General features: G+C 42.4%; 1 protein-coding gene across 9 annotated transcripts in view; it reads left to right on the top strand.

Annotated features, from left to right (window-relative positions):
• LOC135196353 (glutamate receptor ionotropic, kainate 2-like) overlaps positions 1-20059 on the top strand; it is a 358070-nt gene that overhangs the window by 293730 nt on the left and 44281 nt on the right. The window lies entirely within an intron of this gene.

Raw genomic sequence — 20059 nt, 5'->3', positions numbered from 1 at the left:
TGATTTTATTTTTTTTAATAATCTTCCCATAAAGTGTTTTTATTTTAAATGCTGGAAAGTATCTTTTCCAGAATTTTTGAATTTTGTATTTTTCCATAAAAATTATTTTTTTCAATGCATCTGTGCCTGAAAAAATGTTTTTGTAGAGTATCGTTTCCAGGGTTGATTTTTTTTATTTTTAATTTTTTCTCTCTCTCTCTCTGGTACTCGAAAACAAATTTTTTTTAAATATCTTTTCCAGAACTTTTTTTTTACTTTTTTTACTGATCTTCCCATTAGTCCTTCTTTTTTAGTTTAATGCTGCTAAGCTTAAAAATAAAATGCTGGACAGGGTCTTTTCCAGAACTGATTTTTTTTGTGATCTTTCCATGAAACCTTTTTTTTTTAATGACTAAACTTGAAAAAAATTAATACAACTCAGCTGGAGTCGTTTATTGGAAATTTATTATCCAAACTTGAAGAAAAAAATTAGCTCAACAACTCAACTGGAGACGTTTATTGGAAATTTATTATCCAAACCTTAAAAAAAATTAGCACAGCAACTCAACTGGAGACGTTTATTGGAATCTTTTTAATCTAAATTTAAACAAAAATAGCAAAACTCGGCTTCTATAGAAAATTGAAAAAAAATAAATTAACGCAACTCAACTGGAGACGTTTACTGGAAAATTTCTATCTAAAGCAAAAAGATAAATAAATAGATAAGATAAGATAAAATAAAATAACATAAAAAACAAACAACTAAACTGGAAATACTTACACCCAAAATCCAGACCACATCTTCGAAAACGCGTCAAAGAAAGTTCCATAGGAGCCGTTCCTAGCTACTTTTGAAGGGAATAACCTATCGAATCATCTTGTGTACTTCAAAGGCATTTCTCCCCTTTCCATTTTTACCACTTGATATTTAAAGCAATTCCCCAAATGGGTCGACGAAATCTCCCTTCGCTCGGCGGGACTCCTGACGAATCACGGGACTTCTCGTTCCGACAGGTACGCGTCTCGTTTTCGTCTTGGGGTCGTCCGTTCTTGGGGATTAATCCCATCTTTTCTCTCTCTCTCTCTCTCTACCCCCCCCCCCCCCCCCCCGGCCCAACAAGCCACTCCCGCCCCGCCCACGCCGCCTCCCACCCTCCTCCCACTTGAGCTCCTGATAAGACGTTTAATTCTGCTTTTAAGAAAAAATTTCGCATTCGTTTTATTCGTCATGGTTGATTGCTTGCTTAATTCTTTGATTTTTTTTTTTTTAGTTTGGGTTGACTAGTCGTCCTGTCCGTTTTGCTTAATTTTTGAGGTTTAATCTTCGTTTATCTGTGGCTCAGTTTTATTTGATTATATACCTTGTTTATTCTTGAGTTATTTACGTATCAATAGTTATCTTATCTGTTATGCTTGATTTCCTCATTTCAATAAGACTTGATTTGTCTTCGACCTGCTTGCTCACATAATTGAGTAAGGGTAATCTCTCTCTCTCTCTCTCTCTCTCTCTCTCTCTCTCTCTCTCTCTCTCTCTCTCTCTCTCTCTCTCTCTCGTCCCCGAACCTTCAGTAAAAATGTTATCCTCGTTTTTGTGGCATTTGTTATTTTTATTTTGCATGGTTGAAAATAAATAAGACTGATTTACCTTGCTTTATCATAAGAGTACTCTCTCTCTCTCTCTCTCTCTCTCTCTCTCTCTCTCTCTCTCTCTCTCTCTCTCGTCATCGAACTTTCCGTAAATATGTATTATTGTATTACCCTTTTTTGTGGCATTTTGAAATATTTATTTAGCATAATTGAAAATAAATAAGACTGATTTACCTTAATTTATCATAAGAGTACTCTCTCTCTCTCTCTCTCTCTCTCTCTCTCTCTCTCTCTCTCTCTCTCTCTCTCTCTCTCTCTTGGAAGTCCCTCAAATTCCTTTTAAGAAACAAGTGAGCAAACTAACGCGACAACGGAGAATTACGACACAAAGTTTCTGCAACCTCTTTGCGAGTACGTAAACCGAGATGCTCTCTCTCTCTCTCTCTCTCTCTCTCTCTCTCTCTCTCTCTCTGGAAGTTCACCAGTGTCTCCCAAGAAGGACGCAGTTAGTCCCTTCAGTCCTCCATTTCATAAAGTGTGTTTATTCTGCGTCGCTGGCATTTTAGTTTTCTATAAAAGGAAACTACACTGAGATGGCTATTTTCTGTCCGTCGTCATTTCTGAAAAGCTACCGAGCCTAGAGGGCTGCAAATTGGTATGCTGATCATCCATCCTCCAATTATCAAACAAACCTAATGTCTGCGTATTGTATTTATTAAGCTGATGTCTTAATTGAATTTTTTTAAAGGGGCGGGGCGGATTGCATCGATTTTCGAGCGTTTGCCAATGTCAAATATATTTAATAAAATAGAGAACATGTGAAATATATTTAATATGATGGGGAACATGTGAAATATTTCATATGATGGTAAACGTGTAAAATATTTAAAGTGCACAACATGAAATATATTCAAAATGAAGAGCATGTCAGGTATTTAAAATAGAGAACATGTAAAATATATCCAATTAAGAACGTGTAAAATATTTAAAATGATCATTTAAAATATTTTAAACTGAAGAACATGTCAAATATTTAAATTGGGGAACACATACAATATTTAAAATGAAGATGTCAAGTATTAAAAATGAATACCATGCGCAATATTCAAGATGAATAAAACATGGGATATTCAAAATGGAGAACATTCAAAATATTTAAGATGAATATCATGTAAAAATATTTAGAATTAAAAATATATATATGAAGTTAATTTTGGTTAGTCATTCGCAATACCTGTATTGATTCAATTACAGGGGCGCATTGTATTCACTTAAAGCCCAGATGATAAATAAAATTTACAGTCATAATAATTCACGAAATAAAAAAAGCGGTGAAGCATAAATCAAGCACTTTCAGCCATTTCAGCGTGACGGCATACTTTCAAGGAGTTTATTAATCCTGAGAAGAGCCTTCAGGAGGAGACTTACCTGAAACTGAAGTCTTAATTAAAAGACAGAATGACATGGATACTTATAAATCTATGTTTCATGAGATTTGCATACTAATACTAATTTGTCGTTTAATAACTGACAATTATAAAATAAAATGCCAATATAAAATAAAAGTCAATTGTGTACGACTGACAGAAATTCACATGCACGTACGTGCACACACACACACATATGTATATAGATTATATACATACGTACGTGTGTATAAATATATACATATGTAAAGAATAATTATCACATCACCGTGATTCATATAGATCATTCGAGCTACAAATGTCCTTTAATTTCTAATTCGCTCTACCTCGGAATTGATATATTTTCATATATGTACCGAAGGGGAATTTTTAGTTGATAATAATTTCGTCCCCTCATGGGATCGAACCACCGTCTAGTGGACGGGAACGAAATCGTCAGTCGGGGATACATTATCAGAAATAATTTTAAAAAGCACCACCGTCAGGGCCTTCGTCAGGAGGGCCCTCTCCCACTGCTCGACCTGGCAGGACACTCACCAGGAACTCGACCGCGCCTCCCAAGTACCTGTGAATAACGGGTACTCAAATAAATTAATCAGCAAGGAAGTCCGCACAGCCCTGGAGAAATGGTACGGTAGTGAGAGCCCGCAGCCCCGCCCCCAGGATAATATCAAGCTGTACTACAAAGCCTTCATGAGTTCCTATTACCGTGAAGAAGAGGACCCATTAAGAAAATTATTTCTGATAATGTATCCCCGACTGACGACACCAAGAATATCGACTTAATCATATATTACCAGAATCGGAGGACGCGCGATCTTATTATGAAAAATAACCCCTCTCCACAGGTACGAGAGCCCCTGAAGCAGACGCATGTAGTGTACCAGTATACATGCCCAGTCCGCGAATGCAGCGGCGCCTACGTAGGTATGACTACCATGCGACTGTCGAAGAGACTCTCGTGCCACGCCCAAGAGGGGGCTATAAAAAATCACGCCCGCACCAAACATTACGAGGCCATCTCCCGAGATTTCATCATAAAGAACACGAAGATCATCGGGAAGGCCCCTGATGCCCGTCGGTTACGCCTGCTGGAGGCGCTCCTCATCCAGCAAATAAAACCTACACTGAATACGACGCAGGAAGAATTTCTCCTCCCTACGAGTATGAGAAGACCTGCCACCAACAATGACACCATGACAACTCTACGGATGACAACGCCCCCGAACGAGGTACTCCTGCAGCCAATGGAAATCAAAGTAGCCGTGACGTCCCACAGCGTAGCGCAACGCCCATCAATGTTAGAGCGCCGCTTAGGAGGTCCAGGCGGCTGCAGGATATGCTGCAACGCAACCATCGGCTCGAAGAAAGTGGCTTGAGACCTGGCTCAGGCAGCCAATGAAAACAAGACTCACCGCCACCAGCCAATAGGAGACAAGCATGGGGCAGACCCCCTGCTGTCAACCACAGATATAAGGAGGACGGACACCGCACCAAGATCAGTCCACCCTCAGCTTCCCAGCCCGAGGATGTCTGGCAGCTCCAGACGAAAGCTCGCTTTAAGAAAGAGAGAGAGAGAGAGAGAGAGAGAGAGAGAGAGAGAGAGAGAAAATCGTTAATGACTTTGATGACTATGGTATCATAGTTTATCTGTAAAATTCAAATATATACACCTATTTTGACCCTGTATTTGACCATGACCTCTATAGGCGCTCTACTAGCCTGTTTAAGTAGCACTGAAAAAGCCGCTATTCGCAAAATAGAGAAGAATCTCTACAAGTGTAACGCTGCTGAAGTAGCCCATTACTTTTAATAAAGTATATTATTATTATTATTATTATTATTATTATTATTATTATTATGATTATGATTATTATTATGATAGAATAATAATAATCATAATAATAATAATAATAATAACATTATTATGATTATTATTATTATATTAATTTGCCTTTAATATTAGGCAACAATAGAGGCAAATTATTCATATAATAATAATAATAATTTTATTATTATTATCATTAATTTGCCATTAGTGTTCCTTACGTTTCTGTTTTCAAAACGCACCTGACTCGTCCAATAATAATAATAATAATAATAATAATATTATAATAATAATAATAATGATATTATTATTATTATTATTATTATTATTATTGTCATCCCACTCTTGGACCGAACTTAAACACCCAAGCTGCTTTTCCAGTGACAATATTAATGACAGGTGCTTTTACCCAGAAACGAAGAAAGCTCAATAAATATTACGTCACAGGTCAACAATTACGTCATAGAATTCGTGATCAGTGTGGAAATAAACCAAAAAAATGCCCGCAGGTTATATTAATTAATCTGGTAACTTGAATGAATGGTTAAAATCCATTCAGTGCTTTTAGGTTTTGTGCTCTCTCTCTCTCTCTCTCTCTCTCTCTCTCTCTCTCTCTCTCTCTCTCTCTCTCTCTCTCTTACAGAAGTTTTCCGAAAATGGAATAAAACTTTTGTTACAGTTTTCGACAGTTTTACCCTCGTAAATTCTCCCTCTCTTTCTCCCATAGAAGTGAGGACGTAGTCTTCACTTTGGTTTCGCTGTGGTTGAAAGCAAAGACTAAAGACATGATTACATACAAACATACATCTAATAAAAGGAGCCCATAAAAACGCCAAAATATAGAGAGAAAAATGCTATATTTCAGAGGCTTATCCTTTGCCCTTATGCCAGACCGTAAAAACAACCTAGACTTCATTGTGGCTTTTGATAAATTCATATCGGACAAATATTACAGCCGTGAAGAGATATGTTTAAAAGGAGTGTTACTCAATGCTTTAACTGGCCTTAATAAGAAATATCCTGTTCCCCGTAGATTTATGACAGCCATCCGCTCGCTAAAAAAGTTAGAAGAGGGAGACAGCAATCTCTGAAATATAGTATTTTTCTCTATATATTTTGGCGTTTTTATGGGATTCTTTTATTAGATGGAATTCTATTAAAACAGAACATTTTTACCAGTCACATACGTAGATATACAGAGAGAGAGAGAGAGAGAGAGAGGACCTCCATCCTTCCGTGAAGCCCATTCCGGAGTCCTTCCTGGAATGAGGACATTGGCTCCAGGAGCTCTTTCACTCTCTCTCCTTCGAATCCCGAATCTGGCGTCCGTTTGAAAAACTAAGCATGGAGACAGCGAGAGTGTTAAATATATAGCATTGAACCATGTTTGCTTCATATTGCTTTTTGCTAACGATCTTGTACATCTTGTGGTGTGACTTGTACGCTTCAATGGTTGAGGACCTTGTAGCTTTGTTTGGGTCTCAATCGATTCATGTTCGCGCACAGGACACTAATATTCATCACGTTATGGCGGATTCTGTTCATCCAGAAATCGTCGTGGAAAAATCTAACAGCTTTGGTACGCCAGCCTTTGCCGTCGCCATCCCTGTGATGGTATTGTTGGCAGGCTTGGCGTTTGCTGTTTACTGGTTTTACAATCTTTCAAGATCTCAAGATCGCCATTTGGAAGACGACATGGAAATGACTAATGAAGACCTCGAAGATGACGAAATGGACCTGGACGAAGAGGCTGGACTGGAAGACAGTCTGGATATGGAAGAACTCTATGACACTGACGATGACTCAAATACTGACCTAGACGAAGAAGCTGGACTGGAAGACAGTCTGGATATGGAAGAACTCTGTGACACCAATGATGACTCAAATACTGACCTAGACGAAGTAGCTGGACTGGAAGACAGTCTAGATACGGAATTTCTCAGCAAGACTGACGAAGAAGCTAGTAGACTGGAGGACAGTCTGGTTATGGAACTATTCAAAGACGCTGAGGAAACTGAGGAGGAGGAGGAGGAGGAGGAGGAATGCATGCAGGAGCCTTGTCTAGAAGTCTACTTGTTGAGACAAGGTCTAGAACAGATGGAAGAAGAAAAGATGGACTTAGAGAAGGACTTGAATAACTGCAAAGATCTCGCACGCAAAATGGAAAACCTCTGGATGGGAGCTCAGCAAGAGATCGAACTGCTTCGACGTCAGCTAGTGGAGAAAGATCTACTGCTGGAAAAGAGAGCACAGGAGGAAAATGAAATGAACGCCAGAGGTAGACAAATAGAGAATCTGCTTCAGCGAAATGAAGAATTTGTAGATGAAAATCGGCAGTTGGAAGCGAACTTAAAACTCGCTTTAGCTGAAGTACAGAAGATGGAAGAGGTCGACAGAGAACAGCGGGAGAAAATAGTGGCACTGGAGAGTCACCTACAGGAGAGAGCCGAGGAGGAAAGCGAGGTGGGAAGGCTCCTCCAACAGAAGATGGCTGAGAAAGAAAGAGAGTTGGAGCACACTGTGCAGGAGAGAGCAGAACTCAGCCACAAATTAAAAGAAAGTGAAAATCTCAACCAATTGCTTGACCTGGAGAATAAAGACTTCTGTAGGCGGAATGAAGCATTGAGGAATGTTTTAGTTGAGAAAGAAAGAGAGCTGGAGTGTTCTGTACAGGAGGGAGCAGAACTCTGCCGCAAATTAAAGGAGACTGAAAATCTGGGAAGGCTCCTCCAACAGAAGATGGCTGAGAAAGAAAGAGAGTTGGAGCACACTGTGCATGAGAGAGCAGAACTCAGCCTCAAATTGAAAGAAAATGAAAATGTCATTCAGCTGCTTGACCTGAAGAATGAAGACTTCTGTAGGCTGAATGAAGCATTAAGGAATATTTTAGATGAGAAGGAGAAGGAAGCAGAGCTGCTGAAAGGATCCCTCGCCACTAAAACCAAGGAATTGGAGGAAGCTCAAGAGGAACAAGAAATAATAAAGAAACGACTGGAAGAAACTGAACAGGATAATGTGACACTCCGAGATAACTTGGAAAGCGCTCAGCGTCAAGAACAGTGCCTCCAGCGCTTGCTAGAGTGTCAGGAAGAAGACATCTTATCCCTGAGGAAGAGGGAGAATGAAGCCCAGTTGGAAGTGCAGCGACTTCTCAAGGATTGCGAAGAGCTGAAAGATGAGTGCCAAACACAGAAGGAAAATAGGATGGGAGACGAGAAGTGCTTCAGAGAGCAGCTACGAATACAGGAGGAAGCTTTGAGAGAACATGACAAATACATGTTAATGATGCTCCTCCATGGAACCGCTCAGAGGAATTTCCAACTGGAACACATTGCGCTAGAACACGAGCATGAAACTGTAGACGACACGAGTGAAAACGAGAAGCTGGAAAAGTGTGCTGAAAGAACAGGAAGGATAGACGAAGGGAGAGAACAAGACCCTTGTGAAAAGGCGCGCAAGGGAGAAGAGAAACAACGTAGGGAGTTCTGCAACGCCCAGCAGGAGATGGAGGAGGATTACAGGGAACAGTGGGAGGGCCTGAAGCACATATTGAAAGACGTAATTAATGGAGATGAATGAAGAACTTCAGGAGGACATTAGCATATACCCACATAAGGGTATGGAGGCTGGAGGACAAGCTCTCACTTTGAGAGCCAACAATTGTATGGAGGCTGGAGGACAAGCTCTCAGTTGAGAGCCAACAATTGTATGGAGGCTGGAGGACAAGCTCTCAGTTGAGAGCCAACAATTGTATGGAGGCTGAAGAACAAGTCCTCACTTTGAGAGCCAACAGCTGTTCGGAGGCTAGAGGACAAGCTCTCAGTTTGAGAGCCATCAAATGTATGGAGGCTGGAGGACAAGCTCTCAGTTGAGAGCCAACAATTGTATGGAGGCTGGAGGACAAGCTCTCAGTTTGAGAGCCAACAGCTGTTCAGAGGCTGGAGGACGAGCTCTCAGTATGAGAGCCAACAGCTGTTTGGAAGGCCAGAAGGCCACCAGAAGGTCACCAGAAGGTCACCAGAAGGTCACCAGAAGGTCACCAGAAGACATGATGTAGGAATAATCTAGAAGACCGGCTCTGCAGAAAGTTAAGTATGCTATGTCCCTTGATGCAGGACTTCTAATAGTAACGATCTCTGTCCAATAAGCGGGCGGCCAAATAGTCGGATATCTAGATCTATTTCTACAGATTATCCTTCCATTCTGAGGAGCGATGCTAACAATTGTAAGGAGGCAGGAGGACCAGGCTCTCACGGGTGAAAAGCCAATGGCCAGGGATCTTCGTAATCACCTGGTCAGGCAGAGGAACTCTTACCCAGCGAGAGGCAACCGTTGTTCAGCCGACTCTCCCAGTGAAAGTCAATGGTTGGCGAGATCCCCCCATCTCGGCAGTCAGAAGGACTTTCCCAAGGAAAGTCAACAGCAGTTCGGCGGATGACCTCTAAGGGAAAGAGATGGGCTCCAGAAGGCCTCCAGAGGGATAGCAGAGGGATACCAGAAGATAATTCTGCTGAAATAATCTAGAAGACCGGCTCTGCAGAAAGTTAAGTATGCTATGTCCCTTGATGCAGACTTCTAATAGAAGATCTCTGTCAAAGCGGGCAAATAGTCGGATATCTAGATCTATTCTTGCAGATGTCTTTCTTCTGGTCATCATGTTGGAGTAATCTAGAAAACTTGCTCTGCAGAAAGTCAAGTATGCTATGTCCCTTGATGCAGACTTCTAATAGAAGATCTTTGTCAAAGCGGGCAAATAGTCAGATACCTAGATCTACTCTCGCAGATATCTTCCTTCTGGTCATTCTGTTGGAATAATCTAGAAGACCGGCTCTGCAGAAAGTCAAGTATGCTATGTCCCTTGATGAAGACTTCTAATAGAAGATCACTGTCAAAGCGGGCAAATAGTCGGATATCGAGATCGATTCTTACAGATGTCTTCCTTCTGGTTATTCTGTTGGAAAAATCTAGAAGACTGGCTCTGCAGAAAGTCAAGTATGCTATGTCCCTTGATGCAGAATTCTAATAGAAGATCTCTGTCAAAGCGGGCAAATAGTCGGATATCTAGATCTATTCTTACAGATATCTTCCTTCTGAGGATGAGAGCCAACAATTGTAAGGAGGCAGGAGGACCAGCTCTCATGGTGAAAGCCAATGGCCAGGGATCTTCGTAATCACCTGGTCAGGCAGAGGAACTCTTACCCAGCGAGAGGCAACCGTTGTTCAGCCGACTCTCCCAGTGAAAGTCAATGGTTGGCGAGATCCCCCCATCTCGGCAGTCAAAAGGACTTTCCCAAGGAAAGTCAACAGCAGTTCGGCGGATGAACTCTCAGGGTAAGAGATGGGCTCCAGAAGGCCTCCAGAGGGATACCAGAGGGATACCAGAAGATAATTCTGCTGAAATAATCTAGAAGACCGGCTCTGCAGAAAGTTAAGTATGCTATGTCCCTTGATGCAGACGTCTAATAGAAGATCTCTGTCAAAGCGGGCAAATAGTCGGATATCTAGATCTATTCTTACAGATATCTTCCTTCTGAAGATGAGAGCCAACAATTGTAAGGAGGCAGGAGGACCAGCTCTCATGGTGAAAGCCAATGGCCAGGGATCTAACTAATCGCCTGGTCAGGCAGAGGAATTCTTACCCAGCGAGAGGCAACCGTTGTTCAGCCGACTCTCCCAGTGAAAGTCAATGGTTGGCGAGATCCCCCCATCTCGGCAGTCAGAAGGACTTTCCCAAGGAAAGTCAACAGCAGTTCGGCGGATGAACTCTCAGGGTAAGAGATGGGCTCCAGAAGGCCTCCAGAGGGATACCAGAGGGATACCAGAAGATAATTCTGCTGAAATAATTTAGAAGACCGGCTCTGCAGAAAGTTAAGTATGCTATGTCCCTTGCTGCAGACTTCTAATAGAAGATCTCTGTCAAAGCGGGCAAATAGTCGGATATCTAGATCTATTCTTGCAGATGTCTTTCTTCTGGTCATCATGTTGGAGTAATCTAGAAGACTGGCTCTGCAGAAAGTCAAGTATGCTATGTCCCTTGATGCAGACTTCTAATAGAAGATCTTTGTCAAAGCGGGCAAATAGTCAGATATCTAGATCTACTCCCGCAGATATCTTCCTTCTGGTCATTCTGTTGGAATAATCTAGAAGACCGGCTCTGCAGAAAGTCAAGTATGCTATGTCCCTTGATGCAGACTTCTAATAGAAGATCTCTGTCAGAGCGGGCAAATAGTCGGATATCTAGATCGATTCTTACAGATGTCTTCCTTCTGGTTATTTTGTTAGAATAATCTAGAAGACCGGCTCTGCAGAGAGTCAAGTATGCTATGTCCCTTCATGCAGACTTCTAATAGAAGATCTCTGTCAAAGCGGGCAAATAATCGGATATCTAGATCTATTCTTACAGATATCTTCCTTCTGAGGATGAGAGCCAGCAATTGTAAGGAGGCAGGAGGACCAGCTCTCATGGTGAAAGCCAATGGCCAGGGATCTTCGTAATCACCTGGTCAGGCAGAGGAACTCTTACCCAGCGAGAGGCAACCGTTGTTCAGCCGACTCTCCCAGTGAAAGTCAATGGTTGGCGAGATCCCCCCATCTCGGCAGTCAGAAGCACTTTCCCAAGGAAAGTCAACAGCAGTTCGGCGGATGAACTCTCAGGGTAAGAGATGGGCTCCAGAAGGCCCCCAGAGGGATACCAGAGGAATACCAGAAGATAATTCTGCTGAAATAATAATAGAAGACACCCGGGCTCCCTGCAGAAAGTTAATATGCTATGTCCCTTGCTGCAGACTCTAATAGAAGATCTCTGTCAAAGGCGGGCAAATAGTCGGATATCTAGATCTATTCTTACAGATATCTTCCTTCTGAGGTGGATGAGAGCCAAACAATTGTAAGGAGGCAGGAGGACCAGCTCTCCATGGTGAAAAGCCAATTGGCCAGGGATCTAACTAAATCGCCTTGGTCAGGCAGAGGAATTTCTACCCAGCGAGACAGAGGCAAGCCGTGGTTTTCAGCCGGACTCTCCCAGTGAAAGTCCAATGGTTTGGGCGAGATCCCCCACATTCCTCGGCCAGTAAGAAGGACATTCCTAAGGAAAGTCAACAGCAGTTCGGCGGATGAACTCTCAGGGTAAGAGATGGGCTCTAGAAGGCCTCCAGAGGGATACCAGAGGGATACCAGAAGATAATTCTGCTGAAATAATTTAGAAGACCGGCTCTGCAGAAAGTCAAGTATGCTATGTCACTTGATGCAGACTTCTAATAGAAGATCTTTGTCAAAGCGGGCAAATAGTCAGATATCTAGGTCTACTCTCGCCAGAATATCTTCCTTCTGGTCATTCTGGTTGGGAATAATCCTAAAGAAGACCGGCTTCTGCATAAAGAAAGTTCAAGTATGCTATGTCCCTTGATGCCAGGGGACTTCTAATAGAAGATCTCTGTCAAAGCGGGCAAATAGTCGGAATATCTAGATCTATTCTTACTGATATATTCCTTCTGAGGGATAGAAGCCAAACAATTGTAAGGAGGGCTGGATGGACCAAGCTCTCATGGTGAAATGAAGCCAATGGCCCAGGGATCTTCGTAATCACCCTTGGTCATGGCAGAGGAACCTCTTACCCGCGAGTAGGCAAACCGTTGTTCAGCCGACTCTCCCAGTGAAAGTCAAATGGTTGGCGAGATCCCCCCATCTCGGTGCAGTCAGAAGGACTTTCCCAAGGAAAGTCAAACAGCAGTTCGGCGGGGGATGACCTCTCAGGGTAAGAATATGGGCTCCAGCAAGGCCTCCAGGGGGAGTGGTAGCAGACGGGAATCAGAAGATAATTCTGCTGAAATAATCTAGAAGACCGGCTCTGCAGAAAGTTAAGTATGCTATGTCCCTTGATGCAGACTTCTAATAGAAGATCTCTGTCAAAGCGGGCAAATAGTCGGATATCTAGATCTATTCTTACAGATATCTTCCTTCTGAGGATGAGAGCCAACAATTGTAAGGAGGCAGGAGGACCAGCTCTCATGGTGAAAGCCAATGGCCAGGGATCTAACTAATCGCCTGGTCAGGAAGAGGAATTCTTACCCAGCGAGAGGCAACCGTTGTTCAGCCGACTCTCCCAGTGAAAGTCAATGGTTGGCGAGATCCCCCCATCTCGGCAGTCAGAAGGACTTTCCCAAGGAAAGTCAACAGCAGTTCGGCGGATGAACTCTCAGGGTAAGAGATGGGCTCTAGAAGGCCTCCAGAGGGATACCAGAGGGATACCAGAAGATAATTCTGCTGAAATAATTTAGAAGACGGCTCTGCAGAAAGTTAAGTAGCTATGTCCCTTGCTGCAGCTTCTAATAGAAGATCTCTGTCAAAGCGGGTAATAGTCAGATATCTAGATCTACTCTGCAGATATCTTCCTCCTGGTCATTCTGTGAATAATCTAGAAGACGGCTCTGCAGAAAGTCAAAGTATGCTATGTCCCTTGATGCAGACTTCTAATAGAAGATCTTTGTCAAAGCGGGTAAATAGTCAGATATCTAGATCTACTCTCGCAGATATCTTCCTCCTGGTCATTCTGTTGGAATAATCTAGAAGACCGGCTCTGCAGAAAGTCAAGTATGCTATGTCCCTTGATGCAGACTTCTAATAGAAGATCTCTGTCAAAGCGGGCAAATAATCGGATATCTAGATCGATTCTTACAGATGTCTTCCTTCTGGTTATTCTGTTGGAATAATCTAGAAGACCGGCTCTGCAGAAAGTCAAGTATGCTATGTCCCTTGATGCAGACTTCTAATAGAATATCTCTGTCAAAGCGGGCAAATAGTCGGATATCTAGATCTATTCTTACAGATGTCTTCCTTCTGAGGTTGAGAACCAACAATTGTATGGAGGCTGGAGGACAAGCTCTCAGTTTGAGAGCCAACAATTGTATGGAGGCTGGAGGACAAGCTCTCAGTTTGAGAGCCAACAGGTGTTTGGACGCTGGAGGAAGAGCTCTCAGTTTGAGAGCCAACAGCTGTTTGGAAGGCCAGAAGGCCACCAGAAGGCCACCAGAAGGTCACCAGAAGGTCACCAGAAGACATGGTGTAGGAATAATCTAGAGGTCTGGCTCTGCGGAAAGTTGAGTATGCTATGTCCCTTGATGCAGACTTCTAATACAAGATCTCTGTCAAAGCGGGCAAATAGTCGGATATCTAGATCTATTCTTGCAGATGACTTTCTTCTGGTCATTATGTTGGAGTAATCTAGAAGACTGGCTCCGCAGAAAGTCAAGTATGCTATGTCCCTTGATGAAGACTTCTAATAGAAGATATCTGTTAATGCAGGCAAATAGTCAGATATTTAGATATACTCTTGCAGATGTCTTCCTTCTGGAATAATCTAGAAGACCGGCTCTGCAGAAAGTCAAGTATGCTATGTCCCTTGATGCAGACTTCTAATAGAAGATCTCTGTCAAAGCGGGCAAATAGTCGGATATCTAGATCGATTCTTACAGATGTCTTCCTTCTGGTTATTCTGTAGGAATAATCTAGAAGACCGGCTCTGCAGAAAGTCAAGTATGCTATGTCCCTTGATGCAGACTTATAGTAGAAGATCTCTGTCAAAGTGGGCAAATAGTCGGATATCTAGATCTATTCTCAAAGATATCTTCCTTCTGAGGTTGAGAGCTAACAATTGTAAGGAGGCAGGAGGACCAGCTCTCATGGTGAAAGCCAATGGCCAGGGATCTTCGTAATCACCTGGTCAGGCAGAGGAACTCTTACCCAGCGAGAGGCAACCGTTGTTCAGCCGACTCTCCCAGTGAAAGTCAATGGTTGGCTAGATCCCCCCATCTCGGCAGTCAGTAGAACTTTCCCAAGGAAAGTCAACAGCACTTCGGGGGATGACCTCTCATGGTAAGAGATGGGCTCCAGAAGGCCTCCAGAGGGATATCAGAGGGATACCAGAAGATAATTCTTCTGAAATAATCTAGAAGACCGGCTCTGCAGAAATTTCAGTAGAAGATCTCTGTCAAAGCGGGCAAATAGTCGGATATCTGGATCTATTCTTACAGAAGTGTTCCTTCTGGTTATTCTGTTGGAATAATCTAGAAGACCGGCTCTGTAGAAAGTCAAGTATGCTATGTCCCTTGATGCAGACTTCTAATAGAATATCTCTGTCAAAGCGGGGAAATAGTCGGATATCTAGATCTATTCTTACAGATATCTTCCTTCTGAGGTTGAGAGCCAACAATTGTATGGAGGCTGGAGGACAAGCTCTCAGTTTGAGAGCCAACAATTGTATGGAGGCTGGAGGACAAGCTCTCAGTTTGAGAGCCAACAATTGTATGGAGCCTGGAGGACAAGCTCTCAGTTTGAGAGCCAACAATTGTATGGAGGCTGGAGGACAAGCTCCCAGTTTGAGAGCCAACAATTGTATGGAGGCTGGAGGACAAGCTCTCAGTTTGAGAGCCAACAATTGTATGGAGGCTGGAGGACAAGCTCTCAGTTTAAGAGCCAACAATTGTATGGAGGCTGGAGGACAAGCTCTCAGTTTGAGAGCCAACAATTGTATGGAGTCTGGAGGACAAGCTCTCAGTTTGAGAGCCAAAAGCTGTTTGGACGCTGGAGGACGAGCTCTCAGTGTGAGAGCCAACAGCTGTTTGGAAGGCCAGAAGGCCACCAGAAGGCCACCAGAAGGTCACCAGAAGGTCACCAGAAGACATGGTGTAGGAATAATCTAGAAGACCGGCTCTGCAGAAAGTTAAGTATGCTATGTCCCTTGATGCAGACTTGTAATAGAAGATCTCTGTCAAAGAGGGCAAATAGTCAGATATCTAGATCTACTCTTGCAGATGTCGTCCTTCTGGTCATTCTGTTGGAATAATCTAGAAGACCGGCTCTGCAGTAAGTCAAGTATGCTATGTCCCTTGATGCAGTCTTTTAATAGAAGATCTCTGTCAAAGCGGGCAAATAGTCGGATATCTAGATCTATTCTTACAGATATCTTACTTCTGAGGTTGAGAGCCAACAATTGTATGGAGTCTGGAGGACAAGCTCTCAGTTTGAGAGCCCAACAATTGTATTGAGGCTGGAGGACAAGCTCTCAGTTTGAGAGCCAACAGCTGTTCAGAGGCTGGAGGATGAGCTCTCAGTATGAGAGCCAACAGCTGTTTGGAAGGCCAGAAGGTCACCAGAAGGTCACCAGAAGGTCACCAGAAGACATGGTGTAGGAATAATCTAGAAGACCGGCTCTGCAGAAAGTCAAGTATGCTATGTCCCTTGATGCAGTCTTTTAATAGAAGATCTCTGTCAAAGCGGGCAAATAGTCGGATATCTAGATCTATTCTTGCAGATGTCTTCCTTCTGGTCATTATGTTGGAGTAATCAAGAAGACTGGCTCTGCAGAAAGTCAAGTATGCTATGTCCCTTAATGCAGACTTCTAATAGAATATCTCTGTCAAAACGGGCATATAGTCAGATATCTAGATCTATTCTTGCAGATGTCGTCCTTCTGGTCATTCTGTTGGAATAATCTAGAAGACCGGCTCTGCAGAAAGTCAAGTATGCTATGTCCCTTGATGCAGACTTCTAATAGAAGATCTCGGTCAAAGCGGGCAAATAGTCGCATATCTAGATCTATTCTTGCAGATGTCTTCCTTCTGGTTATTCTGTTGGAATAATCTAGAAGACCGTCTCTGCAGAAAGTCAAGTATGTTATGTCCCTTGATGCAGACTTCTAATAGATCTCTGTCAAAGTGCGCAAATAGTCGGATATCTAGTTCTATTCTTACAGATATCTTCCTTCTGAGGTTGAGAGCCAACAATTGCATGGAGGCTGGAGGACAAGCTCTCAGTTTGAGAGCCAACAATTGTATGGAGGCTGGAGGACTAGCTCTCAGTTTGAGAGCCAACAGCTGTTCGGAGGCTGGAGGACAAGCTCTCAGTATGAGAGCCAACAGCTGTTTGGAAGGCCAGAAGGCCACCAGAAGGTCACCAGAAGGTCACCAGAAGGTCACCGGAATGTCACCAGAAGACATGGTGTAGGAATAATCTAGAAGACCTGCTCTGCAGAAAGTTAAGTGTGCTATGTCCCTTCATGCAGACTTCTAATTGAAGATCTCTGTCAAAGTGGGCAAATAGTCGGATATCTAGATCTATTCTTGCAGATGTCTTCCTTCTGGTCATTATGTTGGAGTAATCAAGAGGACTGGTTCTGCAGAAAGTCAAGTATGCTATGTCCCTTGATGCAGACTTTTAATAAAAGATCTCGGTCAAAGCGGGCAAATAGTCAGATATCTAGATCTACTCTTGCAGATGTCTTCCTTCTGGTCATTCTGTTGGATTAATCTAGAAGACCGGCTCTGCTGAAAGTCAAGTATACTATGTCCCTTGATGCAGACTTGTAATAGAAGATCTCTGTCTAAGCGGGCAAATAGTTGGATATCTAGATCGATTCTTACAGATATCTTCCTTCTGAGGATGAGAGCCAACAATTGTAAGGAGGCAGGAGGACCAGCTCTCATGGTGAAAGCCAATGGCCAGGGATCTTCGTAATCACCTGGTCAGGCAGAGGAACTCTTACCTAGCGAGAGGCAACCGTTGTTCAGCTGACTCTCCCAGTGAAAGTCAATGGTTGGAGAGATCCCCCCATCTCGGCAGTCAGAAGAACTTTCCCAAGGAAAGTCAACAGCAGTTCGGCGGATGAACTCTCAGGGTAATAGATGGGCTCCAGAAGGCCTCCAGAGGGATACCAGAGGGATACCAGAAGATAATTCTGCTGAAATAATCTTGAAGACCGGCTCTGCAGAAAGTCAAGTATGCTATGTCCCTTGATGCAGACTTCTAATAGAAGATCTCTGTCAAAGCGGGCAAATAGTCGGATATCTAGATCTATTCTTACAGATGTCCTCTTTCTGGTTATTCTGTTGGCATAATCTAGAAGACCATCTCTGCAGAAAGTCAAGTATGCTATGTCCCCTGATGCAGACTTCTGTTAGAAGATCTCTGCCAAAGTGGCAAATATTCGGATAATAAGATCTACTCTTGCAGATGTCTTCCTTCTGGTTATTCTGTTGGAATAATTTAGAAGACTGGCTCTGCAGAAAGTCAAGTGTGCTATGTCCCTGGATGCAGACTTCTAATAGATGATCTCTGTCAAAGTGGCAAATAGTCGGATATCTAGATCTATTCTTACAGATGTCTTCCTTCTTGTCATTCTGTTGGAATAATTTAGAAGACAGGCTCTGCAGAAAGTCAAGTATGCTATGTCCCTTGATGCAGACTTCTGTTAGAAGATCTCTGTCAAAGTGGCAAATAGTCGGATATCTAGATCTACTCTTGCAGATGTCTTCCTTCTGGTTATTCTGTTGGAATAATTTAGAAGACTGGCTCTGCAGAAAGTCAAGTGTGCTATGTCCCTGGATGCAGACTTCCAATAGAAGATCTCTGTCAAGGTGGCAAATAGTCGGATATCTAGATCTATTCTTACAGATGTCTTCCTTCTGGTCATTCTGTTGCAATAATTTAGAAGACCGGCTCTGCAGAAAGTCAAGTATGCTATGTCCCTTGATGCAGACTTCTATTCGAAGATCTCTGTCAAAGTGGCAAATAGTCGGATATCTAGATCTATTCTTACAGATGTCTTCCTTCTGGTCATTCTGTTTGAATAGTATAGAAGATGGCAAATGCCTTTTATCTCCAATAAGTGTAGTGTTATAAATAGGAACAAACAACCCTCACGGCAGCTACATGCTTGGGAATGACAAAAAAAGTGTAGAACAAGAAGAGGACCATGGAGTCATTATCACCAAGGATTTAATATCCACAAAACAATGCATAAAAGTTTAAAAGAAGGCACAGAAACTAGTGGGATACATAAAAAGGCAGTTTAAATACAGAAATATGGAAACAGCGATGTAGCTTTACTCATCAATAATTAGACTTCATCTTGAATGTGCTGTACTGTCACCAACACTAAGAAAAGACATAAATATATACGGGTCTTGCCTATGTATAGGAAGGCGACCCGTTGAATGTTATAGCTTGCGACTGTCATACGCAAGTATTCTGTGTCTACTTCCCATTTCGTCGGAGTGACATCGATGCAGAGAGATTTTCTAAGTTCCCATTTAGTATCTTCTTAACAGTTTATTGAGAACTACATCTCTGGAGTATAGGAAGAGTTAGTTTCAGAGAACCTGTCTCGATGAAGAGAAGTAGAGATCTAAAGTTACAAAGTCTTTCACAAAGATAGTAGAACAAAGCTTATCTCAGCATACATAACATAACATACAGACAGACGAACATGTGACTAGGAAGTCACGTGTTACCTCTGCAGGTGATAGGTCACCAACTTCTCATAGGAAGGCGCTGTGACCTGTTTTACAAGACAATGATAATGATTACACAGGCAAATGCAAACCAGGGCACTGCAAACATAGCACGGCAGCGTCTAGCTTGCGTCCTGTTATGAAGACATATCACACTCCTATCTCGCCAGTGACCCCTTGGGTCATGGGAGTATTTTCATATATGTAAAATATATGTTTATATATGTAATTATTACAAATATATTGGAAGGGGTGCAAGCAAGAGCCACAAAGTTAATTCTCTCCATCAGGCAAATAGGTTACCAAAGATGACTAGAGAGCCTGAACAACATGGACGGCTTAGAAACACGACGATTGCGAGGACATCTAATAGAAACATTTAAAATACTGAAAGGTATAACCAGAGTGGACAGTAACCTATTTACGTTAAACGAAAACCAGACAAGAAATAATGGATGGAAACTAGAACTGAAGAGATACAACACATCCCATTGAGGTAATTTCTTTACATACAAGATATGTGATGCATGGCATCAACTGCCACCAGAAGTTGTAAACAGCAACAGTTTGGAAGATTTTAAAAGAGAGCCAGACAAAATAATTGGGACACAGTAAATGAACAGTAAAACCTGCTCTTAGAGAGCGCACGATGACTCCTCGGATGGACCAATAAGTCTTTGAGACATCCTAATCCTTGCTACTCCTGAGAGCACAGATTGATTTCAGCCATTCATTCAAGTCACCAGATTAATATAACCTACGGGTATTTCTTTGGTTTATTTCCACACTGCCTCTCTGATCACGAATCTATGACGTAATTCTTGATCTGTGACGTAATTTTCAATGAGCTTTCTTCGCCTCTGGGCAAAAGCATCTGTTATTAATATTGTCACAGGAATACTGTTTGGGTGTTTATGATCGCTCTAAGAGTGGGATGATTCTTTTGTGTTTTG

This window comes from Macrobrachium nipponense, chromosome 17 (assembly GCF_015104395.2).
Source record: "Macrobrachium nipponense isolate FS-2020 chromosome 17, ASM1510439v2, whole genome shotgun sequence".
Classification (NCBI taxonomy): Eukaryota; Metazoa; Arthropoda; class Malacostraca; order Decapoda; family Palaemonidae; genus Macrobrachium; species Macrobrachium nipponense.
Note: the sequence above shows the minus strand (reverse complement) of the source record. Positions and strands in the feature narration are given on the sequence as shown.